The sequence below is a fragment of the Tamandua tetradactyla genome, chromosome 8 (genome assembly GCF_023851605.1).
Source record: "Tamandua tetradactyla isolate mTamTet1 chromosome 8, mTamTet1.pri, whole genome shotgun sequence".
Lineage (NCBI taxonomy): Eukaryota > Metazoa > Chordata > Mammalia > Pilosa > Myrmecophagidae > Tamandua > Tamandua tetradactyla.
Window position 1 is genome coordinate 72,158,684 of NC_135334.1, and position 12,664 is coordinate 72,171,347.

The window sequence follows — 12,664 nt, forward strand, 5'->3', positions numbered from 1 at the left end:
AAAATGACAAGTGCTGGAGAGGATGCGGAGAAAGAGGCACACTTATCCACTGTTGGTGGGAATGTCAAATGGTGCAACCACTGTGGAAGGCAGTTGGGCGGTTCCTCAAAAAGCTGAATATAGAATTGCCATACGACCCAGCAATACCATTGCTGGGTATCTACTCAAAGGACTTAAGGGCAAAGACACAAACGGACATTTGCACACCAATGTTTATAGCAGCGTTATTTACAATTGCAAAGACATGGAAACAGCCAAAATGTCCATCAACAGATGAGTGGCTAAACAAACTGTGGTATATACATACGATGGAATATTATGCAGCTTTAAGACAGAATAAACTTATGAAGCATGTAATAACATGGATGGACCTAGAGAACATTATGCTGAGTGAGTCCAGCCAAAAACTAAAGGACAAATACTATATGGTCCCACTGATGTGAACGGACATTCGAGAATAAACTTGGAATATGTCATTGGTAACAGAGTCTAACAGGAGTTAGAAACAGGGTAAGATAATGGGTGATTGGAGCTGAAGGGATACAGACTGTGCAACAGGACTAGATACAAAAACTCAAAAATGGACAGCACAATAATACCTAATTGTAAAGTAATCATGTTAAAACACTGAATGAAGCTGCATCTGAGCTATAGGGTTTTTTTTTGTCTGTCTGTTTGTTTGTTTGTCTTTTTTTTTTTGTACTATTATTATTATTTTTATTTTTTTCTCTATATTAACATTCTACATCTTTTTCTGTTGTTTTGCCAGTTCTTCTTCTAAATCGATGCAAATGTACTAAGAAATGATGATCATGCATCTATGTGATGATAGTAAGAATTACTGATTGCATATGTAGAATGGAATGATTTCTAAATGTTGGGTTAATTTCTTTTTTTTCTTTAATTAATAATAAAAAAAAAAATTTCAGAGACCAACAAAGACTGAGAGAACTAGTCAACAAGAGACCTACCCTATAAGAAATACTAGACTCAGTTCTGCTGGTTGAAAATAAAAGATAGACGTGGGAAGTATGGAGAAGGGCACAGAATGGAAGAGTATACATAAGGGTAATTCAAATATTAAAAAGAAGATAGAGAGGGAAAAGTATATATAGATCTGACAAATAAAAAATAACATGGTAAAAACAAAAATTAAAAAAATAGGACAGTAGATTCCAGAATTGCTTTTATAATAATAACCTTGAACATTAATGGAATGGCAGAATGGACTTAAAAATATCCATCTAGGGTGGGCCACGGTGGCTCAGCAGGCAGAGTTCTCGCCTGCATACCAGAGACCCAGGTTCAATTTCTGGTGTCTGCCCTTGCAAAAAAAAAAAAAAAAAAAAAAAACCCATCTATATGACAAATACAAGAGAGATGTATTAAACCCAAAGAAACAGACTGAAAATGAAAGGATGGAAAAAGATGTTCTATGCAAACTGTAATCAAAAGAAAGCAGGAGTATCTATACCAGTATCAAATAAAATAGACTTTAAGTATAAAGATGTTATAAGTGACAAAGAAGCATACTACATATTAATAAAAGGGAAAATTCAGCAAGAAGAAATAACAATCATAAATGTTTATGCTCCTAATCAAGGCGCTCCAAAGTATTTGAGGCAAATACTAGAAAAACGGAAGGGAGCTATGGATGTTTCAACAAGAATAGTGGGAGACTTCCATATACCACTTTCCACCATAGATGGAAAAACCAGACAGAAGATCAACAAGGAAACAGAGAATGTAAACAATGTGTTAAATGAATTAAATCTAATGGATATATATAGATCATTACAACCCAAAACATCAGGATATTCATTCTTCTCAACTGTACATGGAACGTTCTCCAGGATAGATCAAATGCTGGGACACAAAACAGGTCTTTGACCACTATGGAATGAAGCTAGGAATCAATAACCACTAAAGAACAAGAACATTCACAAATACACGGTGATTAAATAACAGACTCTTATACTATTAGTGGGTCAGAAAGAAATTGTTCGACATGAAAAAGTTAGAGCAGACATTGCTTAAAGTTTGCTATAGACTGGAGAAGGATCAAAGGAGAAGGTATAACAGACAAAATAGGATTTAACAAACAAATATGATTGCTGAATTGTTATACTGATATTTCTTCTAGCCTTTGGTGTTTTGGAGTAGACATTTGCACACCGATGTTCACAGTAGCACTTTTAATAACTGCCGAAAGATAGAAACAATTCAAGTGCCCATCAGCAGACAAGTGGATAAACAAATTGTGGTAAATGCATACGGTGGAATATTATGCAGTACTAAGACAAAATGAGATCCTGAATCATATGACAACATGAATGAATCTTGAGGACATAATGCTGAGTGAAGTAATTCAGACACAAAAGGATAGGTACTATTTGATTTCACAATTATGACTCTGATAAAGGTAATCTCAAAGGTTTACACTGGAAAATAATGTGGACCTAGAGATACACAGAAGCTAGAAACAGTGGAAAGGTTACCCAATGAGGTTGCAATTAAATGGAAGGGAGTGAACAGAAGTGATGGTAGCTAATTAGTGAGGTTGTAAGTAAAACTGCCTTACTGAAGGTGAGTATGATTGAAAGGAGACATATAATGTCATGCATCCCACTGATTAACTCTACAATTATAAGTTCTCACATGACCTCTTTTAAAAGGGCTGCTCTTATATAAAGACTCAATAATAAAGAGGATTAGTGGGAAAACTAATATTACATGCTATGGCTATAGTTAACAGGAAGACAGCAACAGTACTACAGCAATATTAGGAGTAAATAATTGGGAGGGAGCAACAAGAGATTAGGGAAGGTTTTGGTTTGATACTTGGTGAGGCTATGTGTTTATCGGTTCTTTGTCTCTTTACACCAATGAAAACTGTCTAAAATTGAGAGTGCTGCTGATTGAACAACCAAGTGAGGACATCGTAAAAAAAAAATCACAAGGTTTTCATCAGTGTTATAACTATGAATTAGGAGATACAAAAATACTTATGTATAAACATATTTTACTTAAACCTTTTAAAAAAACAGAAAAGACACCAGAGAGTAATTCAAAGCCAGAAGAAGAAATAATGTAATTTGGTAAAGATAACTATACAGATAAATATGACATCCTAAAAAAAAAAAAAATGACATCCCATAATTTTGTACTGTGGGATTGTAATAGCTTTTTTCCTCCTTATAGGACAAAACAGACAAATGTGTAAATAACATCACAAATCTATGTTAATGGGCATAAAATGTATAAAGATGTAATCTGAGACAATAACAACATAAAGGGGGAAGAATGGAAGTATACAAGGGTAGAGAGTCTGTAAACCACTGAAACTAGGGTGATACAAGCCAAACTAGGTTGTTATTAGTTTAAAATGTTAATTGTAATTATGAAGGTAACCATTAAGAAAATAACTAAAAATTATAAAGAAAAGGAAAGAAGGGAATCAAAATGGCATACTGCAAAAAAGCAACTAAATGAAAAAAAAAGGTACTAATGAAGTAATTGAGGAACAAAAATCACACAAAACACATAGGAAATTAATAGCTAACTGGCAGAAGTAAATTCTACCTTCTTAGTTATTATATTAAACGTCAATGGATTAAACTCCCCTATTAAAAGACAGATTGGCAGATTGAATTAAAAGTATGATCCATCTATATGCTGTCTACAAGAGACTCGATTTAGGTACAAAGATACAAAGAGGTTGAAAGTAAAAGGATAGGAAAAGATATCCCAGGTAAACAGTAACCAAAAGAAAGTTGATTGTGAGGCATGCAACTAGGTGAATGAACTTTAAGGACCGTATGTTGAGTGAAATGTCAGAAACAAAAAGACAAATATTATCATGCCTCACTCATACAGACTAACTATATATAAAAACTTGGTGAACTGAAGTTGACAGCATTGGTTATTAGGTTGGGGCCTATTGTAAAGGGTCCTAAATTTTAAGCTCTTACAATAGTCACACATATTCAGGAGTTGTAACTGTTACTTCTAAATTCTGAGCTACTGAGCTGTTTGTGTATAATCTAGACTCTCTCAGAAACTTTGGGTATTTATGTGACACCTGAGACTTAGAATAGAGCTCTGAAGCTATGAAAGTGAACAGTATCCCACACAGGAACTGTTTTAAAAGTTGAAAAAGGGATCTAACTTTCAGTAGAGATATAAATGAAGTTGCTCTGGGTAGGACTAAGGTAAATCAGAATATAGGGCAAAAGATGATATTGTCCATATTTTAAAACTTCAACTTCTGTGTGAGACCAAAGGGAGAGATGTTTATTTGGTGCAAAATTTATATTTTTGGTAGTGCATTTCCTAATTTAACTTGTATGGTCAGTTTAGTTGAACACTGTAAGTACTTGGAATCTTGAATAGGGTGTGAGATTTTGTTGGTTTTTCCAGCTCAGTATGATGCCCAGACATATCCCACAGTAATTTGGGGAGTGAATAAAGAAATATTTGCAAGGTCCTCTTGAGACACTGGGGAGAAAGGAGGAAATATTCAAATTCCCCATTTAGAGAATTTCTGATATTCTCTCAAACAGTGGAGAGTACCAAATCAATAGGCCATGCCCTCAATCTTGGGGTTTGCCCTTATAAAATGTATTCCTGCAAAGGAAAGGCTAAGCCTACTTAAAATTATATCTAAGAGTCATCCCCAGTGAACCTCTTTTGTTGCTCAGATGTGGCCTCTCTCTCTAAGCCAACACAGCAAATGAACTCACTGCCCTCTTCCCCTACGTGGGACATGACACCCAGGAGTGTATATCTCCCTGGCAGCCTGGGACAGAACTCCCAGGATAAGCCAGGACCCAGCATCAAGGGATTGAGAAAGCCTCTTTGACCAAAAGGGAGAAGAGAAAAATGAGACAAAATAATGTTTCAGTGGCTGAGAGATTCAAACAGAGTTGAGATGTTATCCTGGAGATTATTCTTAGACATTATACACATATCCCTTTTTAGTTTATGGTGTATTGAAGTGGCTAGAGGGAAGTAACTGAAACTGTTGAGCTGTACTCTAGTAGCCCTGACTCTTGAAGATGATTATATAACGATATAGCTTTTACAACGTGACTGTGTGATTGTGAAAAACTTGTGTCTGATGTTCCTTTTATCTAAGGTATGGATTCATGAGTAAAAGATACAGACAAAAAAGAAATAAATAATAGTGGGTTAAGGGGTAAAATAAATTTGGAAGACGGAAATACTAGTGATCAACAGGAGGGAGGGGTAAGGGATATGGTACATGTGATTTTGTTTTTCTTTTTCTGGACTGATGCAAAGGGTCAAAAAAATGATCATGAGGTAATAAATACATAACTGTGATGATACTATAAGCCACTGATTACACACATGCATGGAAATCATTTGTTCAAAGACTTCTCAATAAAAATATACATTTTAAAAAAGGTTATTCTGCAAAAAGAAGGAAAACTGTGACATGATGGCTAAATGCAATGTCTTGGAACGGTAGGCAAAAGCTAGAGAATTCTCAACAAAGTGGGCACTTTAGTTAATAATAATAATATATCAACATTGGTTCATTTAATTGTGAGAAATGCACTATACTAATGTATCGTGTTTAGTAGCAGGGGAAAATGAGTGCGGGATATATGGGAACTCTTTATACATCTTTACTATTCTTCTGTAATCTAAAATGATTCTAAAATTAAAAGCTTATTTTAAAAACATATTATGGGCTGAGCATCAAAATAAAACACTTCTGCACCTGAAAAGATTTTGTCAAAAGGTGAAGAGACAGCCAACACAATGGGAGAAAATATTTGGAAATCACACATTGGACAAAGGTTTGATAACCTGTATATATAAAGAAATCATACAACTCAACAACAAAAGAACAACCCAATTATAAAATGGACTAAAGAGAGTCTGGAAGAGTGGTGCCAACAAGGCAGCTTAGCGAGGTGTGGGATTTAGTTCGTCCTCCAGAACAGCTAAGAGATAACCAGGAACAGTGCAGAACAACTGCTGGGACCACGTCAGTGACCAGACACACAGCATACCGCAGTCTGGACGAGCTGGACTGGCTGCGAGCCCCCCAGAGCTGTAAGTGCCCCAAGCCTCGGCAGCCAATGCCCCTCCCCCACAGGCAGCTTTGCAGAGGGGAAAGGAAAGAGAGTTTGCCAGTAGCAGGAGCTGAGAGCAACTAATCTTCAAGTGCAGAATTGATTCACAAAGTCTGACTGCTAAAAAATCGGCCCCCAGCTCAGGTGAACCTGGTCAAAGCGGAGGTTGCTGATTTTTGCCCCCGCGCAGAGCGGGCAGGGCTGACAGAAAAAGAAAAAAAAGAAACAGAGGTATTTTTTATCAGACTGCACATAGTACTTGAAGGGGTCTAGCCACTGAGGGAAGGGAGGGGGCACATGGGATCAAAGGTACAAAAAGCAACATGCCGACTTATCCTCTTGATTGGCAAACCTGAGAAGCATGGGTCCTGCTCTGAGAAGGATTTTTCTCTTTCTTTTTTTGTGGCTGTGTTTCTACAAAGGGTTGACTGCCTTTGGACACAGTGGCAGGGCTTCTCAGGCTGCAACTGCCCCAGGCATAGGCAGAAACAAGCTTGTTTGAGAGTTTGTCTGGAGCCTGTGCCTTCCCCAGGGGAGGGTGAGGCCCATCTCAGGTGGAATCCCTCCCTCATGGAATTCAGACCTCGGGGCTTGGAAATTTGAACTATTAAAGAAAGCCTACGACCTCTCCTCTGCCTCGACCACACCCCCAGCAGGGAGAGTCTGCCAAAGTTAAAGGTACTGCATCAGCTTATGCTAGTGGGATATGCAGGCAGACAAGCATCACATAATGGGCAGGATAAGAAAATCAGAGTTCAGAGACTTCAAGGAAATTCTTTCAACCTGCTGGGACTCACCCTCAGGAAAAACTGACACAGGTGACTCTTTCCTCCTGACAGGCAGCCAGTTTAGTCTGGGAAAATCTGGCTGGGGTCTGTAATACCTAAGTAGACCCTTCTAAGTCGGGGTGGGGGAGGGGACGCACCATACAGGCAAGGCAAGAAACAAGAAAACAAGAACTGAAAAATTCTGCTCTGTTAAACAAAACCTAAGCTAGTGGTCCAGAATAAGCTGAACTGAATGTCAAAGAACAGATAGACAACAAAGTCATTCAGCAAGAAAATCCAAGGAAAATAAGTGAAAACAATCTCGAGAAAAAAATAATTAAGCTAATTAAATGCTTAGTCGCCACCAAAAAATGACAAATCACACTAGGAAAATTGAAGAGATGGCCCAAGGAACAAACCACAAATCAAATGAGATACAGAAATTGAAACAATTAATTCAGAATGTTTGAAAAGACAGGGAAAACCTCATCAAAAATCAAATCAATGAATTGAGGAAGGATATAAAGAAGGAATGAACAAAAAGAAGAAATTGAAAGTCTGAAAAAACAAATCACAGAACTTATGGGAATGAAAGGCAAAGGAGAAAAGATGAAAAAAAACAATGGAAACCTACAATGTTAGATTTCAAGAGGCAGAAGATAAGATTAATGAACTGGAGGATGGAACATCTGAAATCTGACAAGCAAAAGAAAATATACGGTAAAGAATGGAAAAATATGAGCAGAGAATTGAATGACAATATGAAGTGCATGAATATACATGTTCTGGGTGTCCCAGAAGGAGAAGAGAAAGGAAAAGAAGGAGATAAACTAATGGATGAACTTATCACTGAAAATTTCCAAACTCTTATGAAAGACTTAAAATTACAGGTCCAAAAAGTGCAGCATACCCGAAAGAGAATAGATCCAAATAGATGTACTCCAAGACACTTAGGAATCAGAATGTCAGAGGTCAAAGAGAAGGAGAGAATCTTGAAAGCAGCAAGAGAAAAGCAATCTATCACATACAAGGGAAGCCCAATAAGACTATGTGTAGATTTCTCAGTAGAAACCATGGAGGCGAGAAGACAGTGGGATGATATATTTAAATTACTAAAAGAGAAAAACTGCCAACCAAGAATTCTATATCCAGGGCAGGCCACGGTGGCTCAGCAGGTAAGAATGCTTGCCTGCCAAGCCTGAGGACCCAGGTTCGATTCCCGGTGCCTGCCCATGTAAAAAAAAAAAGAAAGAATTCTATATCCAGCAAAACTCTCCTTCAAAAATGTGGGAGAAATTAAAAAATTTTCAGGCAAAAAATCACTGAGAGAATTTGTGCCCAAGAGACCAACTCTGCAAGAAATATTAAAGGGAGCACTAGAGCAGATATGAAAAGACAGGAGAGAGAGGTGTGGAGAAGAACGTAGAAATGAAGACTATCAGTAAAGGTAAAAAAGAAGAAAAATTAGTTACGATATATAAAATCCAAAAAGCAAAATGGTAGAAGAAAGTACTACCCGTACAGTAATAACACTAAATATTAATGGATTAAACTCCCCTATCAAAAGACATAAACTGGCAGAATGAATTAAAAAACAGGACCCATCTGTATGCTGTCTACAGGAAACACATCTTAGACCCAAGGATAAACAGAGGTTGAAAGTGAAAGGTTGGGAAAAGATATTTCATGCAAATAACAATCAGAAAAGAGCAGGAGTAGCTATACTAATATCCAACAAATTAGACTTCAAATGCAAAACAGTTAAAAGAGACAAAGAAGGATACTATGTATTAAAAAAAGGAACAATTCAACAAGAAGACATAACAATCATAAATATTTATGCACTGAGCCAGAATGCTCCAAAATACATGAGGCAAACACTGAAAAGAGAAATGGACACATCTACCATAATAGTTGGAGACTTCAATTCCCCACACTCATCAATGGACAGAATATCTAGACAGAGGACCAACAAAGAAACCGAAAATTTGAATAATACAATAAATGAGCTAGACTTAATAGACATTTATAAAACATTACACCACACAACAGCAGGATACAGCTTTTTCTCAAGTGCTCATGGATCAGTCTCAAGGATAGACCATATGCTGGATCACAAAGCAAGTCTCAATAAATTTAAAGAGATTGAAATCATACAAAACACTTTCTCAGATCACAAAGGAATGAAGTTGGAAATCAATAACAGGCAGAGTCCCAGAAAATTCACAAATATGTGGTGGCTCAACAACACACTCTTAAACAACCAGTGGGTCAAGGAAAAAATTACAAGAGAAATCAGTAAATATCTCGAGGCAAATGAAAATGAAAACACAACATATCAAAACTTATGGGATGGGCTTCCAGGTCAAGATGGCAGCTTAACAACGTGCGCGTTTTAGTTCGTCCTCCAGAACAACTACTAAATAACCAGAAACAGTACAGAACAGCTCCTGGGGCCACGTCAGTGACCAGACACACAGCGTACCCCAGTCTGGACCAGCTGGACCAGCTGCACCAGCTGTGAGCACCCCCCCCAACCATGAGTTCCCAAAGCTGCAGCGGCCAGCGCCCCTCCCCCACAGGCTGCTTCCCAGAGGGGAAAGGAAAGGGCTTTACCAGCAGCAGGGACTGGGCACAATCAAATGCCAATTGTGGAACTAATTAACAAATTCTGACTCTAAAAATAGGCCCTCGGCTTAGGTGAACCTGATCAAAGCGGAGGTTGCTCATTTTTGCCCCAGCGCAATGGGGCAGGACTGACAGAAAAAGGGGGGGAAAAAAAAAGAAGGAAACAGAGGTTTTTGTGGCTGTGTATCTACAAAGGCTTGACTGCCTCTGGATACAGCGGCAGGCCTTTTCAGGCTGCAACTGCCCCAGGCATAGGCAGAAGGGAGCTCTTTTGGGGGCTTGTCTGGAGCCTGTGCCTTCCCCAGGGGAGAGGTGAAGCCCAACTCAGGTGGAATCTCTCCATCAAGGAATTCAGACACCAGGGCTTGGTAATTTGAAGCCATTAAAACCAGCCTACAACCTCTCCTCTGTCTCCACCACGCCCCCAGCAGGGAGAGTCTGCCAAAGTTAAACGTACCGCATCATCTTATTCTGGTGGGACCTGCAGTCAGACAAGCGCCACACACAGGGCAGGATAAGAAAAACAGAGTCCAGAGACTTCACAGGAAAGTCTTTCAACCTGCTGGGTCTCACACTCAGGGAAAACCGACGCAGGTGACTCTTTCCTCCTGACAGGAGGCCAGTTTGGTCTGGGAAAATCTGGCTGGAGTCTATAATATCTAAGTAGACCCTCCTAAGTGTGTGTGTTGGGGGAAGGCACCACACAAGCAGGGCAAGAAACAAGAAAACAAGAACTGAAAAATTCTCCTCTGTTAAGCTAAAGGTCCAGATAAAGCTGAACGGAATGTCAAAGAGCAGATAGACAACAAATTCATCCAGCAAGAAAACCCTAGATAAAAGAAGTGAAAGCAATCTCCAGAATAAACTAATTAAGGTAATTAAATGCCTAGACACCAGCAAAAAATAACAAATCACACTAGGAAAATTGAAGATATGGCCCAGTCAAAGGAACAAACCAACAATTCAAATGACATACAGGAGCTGAAACAATTAATTCAGAATGTACGAACAGACATGGAAAACCTCATCAAAAACTAAATCAATGAATTGAGGGAGGAAATAAAGAAGGCAGGGAAAGAACAAAAAGAAGAAACTGAAAGTCTGAAAAAACAAATCACAGAACTTATGGGAATGAAAGACACAGTAGAAGAGATGAAAAAAACTTATGGGATGCAGCAAAGGCAGTGCTAAGAAGGAAATTTATTGCCCTAAATGCTTATGTAAAAAAGAACAAAGGGCAGAAATCGAGATATTAACTGTTCACTTGGAAGAACTAGAGAAAGAACAGCAAACTAACCCCAAAGCAAAGAAAGGAAAGAAATAATGATGATTAGAGCAGGAATAAATGAAATTGAGAACATGAAAACGATTGAGAAAATCAACAAAACCAGCAGTTGGTTCTATGAGAAAATCAATAAGATTGATGGACCCTTAGCAAGGTTGACAAAAAGAAGAGAGAGGATGCAAATAAGTATGATCAGAACTGGAAGAGGAGATGTAACCACCGACCCCACAGAAATAAAGGAAGTAATGGGAGGATACTATGAACAACTTTATGCTAATAAATATGAGAATGTAGGTGAAATGGACAACTTTCTAGAAAGGGATGAACAACCCACACTGACTCGAGAAGAAATAGACAACCTGATCAAACCAATCACAAGTAAAGAAACTGAATCTGTCATTAAGAAGCTCCCCAAAAAGAAAAGTCCAGGACCAGATGACTTCACATGTGAATTCTACCAAACATTCAAGAGAATTAGTACCAATCCTGCTCAAACTCTTCAAAAAAATTGAAGAGGAGGGAAAGCTACCTAACTCATTCTACAAAGCCAACATCACCCTCAAACCAAAGCCAGACAAAGATATTACAAAAAAAGAAAACTACAGACCATTCTCTCTAATGAATATAGATGCAAAAATCCTCAACAAAATTCTAGCAGATCAAATCCAGCAACACATTAAAAGAATTATACATCATGACCAACTATGATTCATCCAAGGTATACAAGGATGGTTCAACATAAGAAAATCAACTAATGAAATACACCACATGAACAAATCAAAGCAGAAAAACCACATGATCATCTCAACTGAGACAGAAAAGGCATTTGACAAAATTCAACATCCTTTCCTGTTAAAAACACTTCAGAGGATAGGAATAGAAGGGAACTTCCTCAACATGATAAAGGGAATATATGAAAAACCTACAGCTAACATCATCCTCAATGGGGAAAAAATAAACTTTCTCCCTAAGATCAGGAACAAGACAAGGATGTCCACTATCACCACCGTCATTCAATATTGTGTTGGGAGTTCTAGCCAGAGCAATTAAACATGAAAAAGAAATATAAGATGTCAAAATTGGAAAGTAAGAAGGAAAACTCTCACTGTTTGCAGATGATATGATACTATATGTCAAAAACCCTGAAAAATCCACAGCAAAACTACTAGAGCTAATAAATGAGTACAGCAAGTGGCAGGTTACAAGATTAACACTCAAAAATCTGTAGTGTTTCCATATACTAGTAATGAACAATCTGAGGGGGGAATCAAGGAAAAAATTCGATTTACAATTGCAACCAAAATAATAAAATATTTAGGAAGAAATTTAACTAAAGAGAGAAAAGACCTATACAAAGAAAACTACAAGAAATTGTTAAAAAGAAATCACAGAAGACCTAAATAAATGGAAGGGCATACCATGTTCATAGATTGGAAGACTAAATATAGTTAAGATGTCAATTCTACCTAAATTGATTTACAGATTAAATGCAATACCAATTAAAATCCCAAAAACATACTTCTCAGAACTAGAAAAACCAATAACCAAATTTATCTGGAAAAGCAGGGTGCTCCGAATAGCTGAAATTATCCTGAGAAAAAAAATGAACTCAGAGGACTCATGCTACCTGACTTTAAGGCATATTATGAAGCTATAGTGGTCAAAACAGCATGGTACTCGCATAAAGATAGATATGTTGACCAATGGAATCAAATAGAGTCTTCAGATATAGACCCTCTCATCTATGGACAACTGATCTTTGATAAGGTAGTCAAGCCAACTCACCTAGGACAGAACAGAATCTTCAATAAATGGTGCCTAGAGAATTGGAAATACATATGCAAAAGAATGAAAGAGGACCCATATCTCATACCCTATAC

At 37.7% G+C, this 12,664-nt stretch overlaps 1 protein-coding gene across 1 annotated transcript in view; it reads right to left on the minus strand.

The window, feature by feature from the left end:
- Positions 1–12,664, minus strand: part of MRPL48 (mitochondrial ribosomal protein L48) — a gene marked incomplete at its 5' end in the record, with an annotated part of 129,816 nt that overhangs the window by 91,587 nt on the left and 25,565 nt on the right. The gene's annotated exons all lie outside the window — the stretch shown is intronic.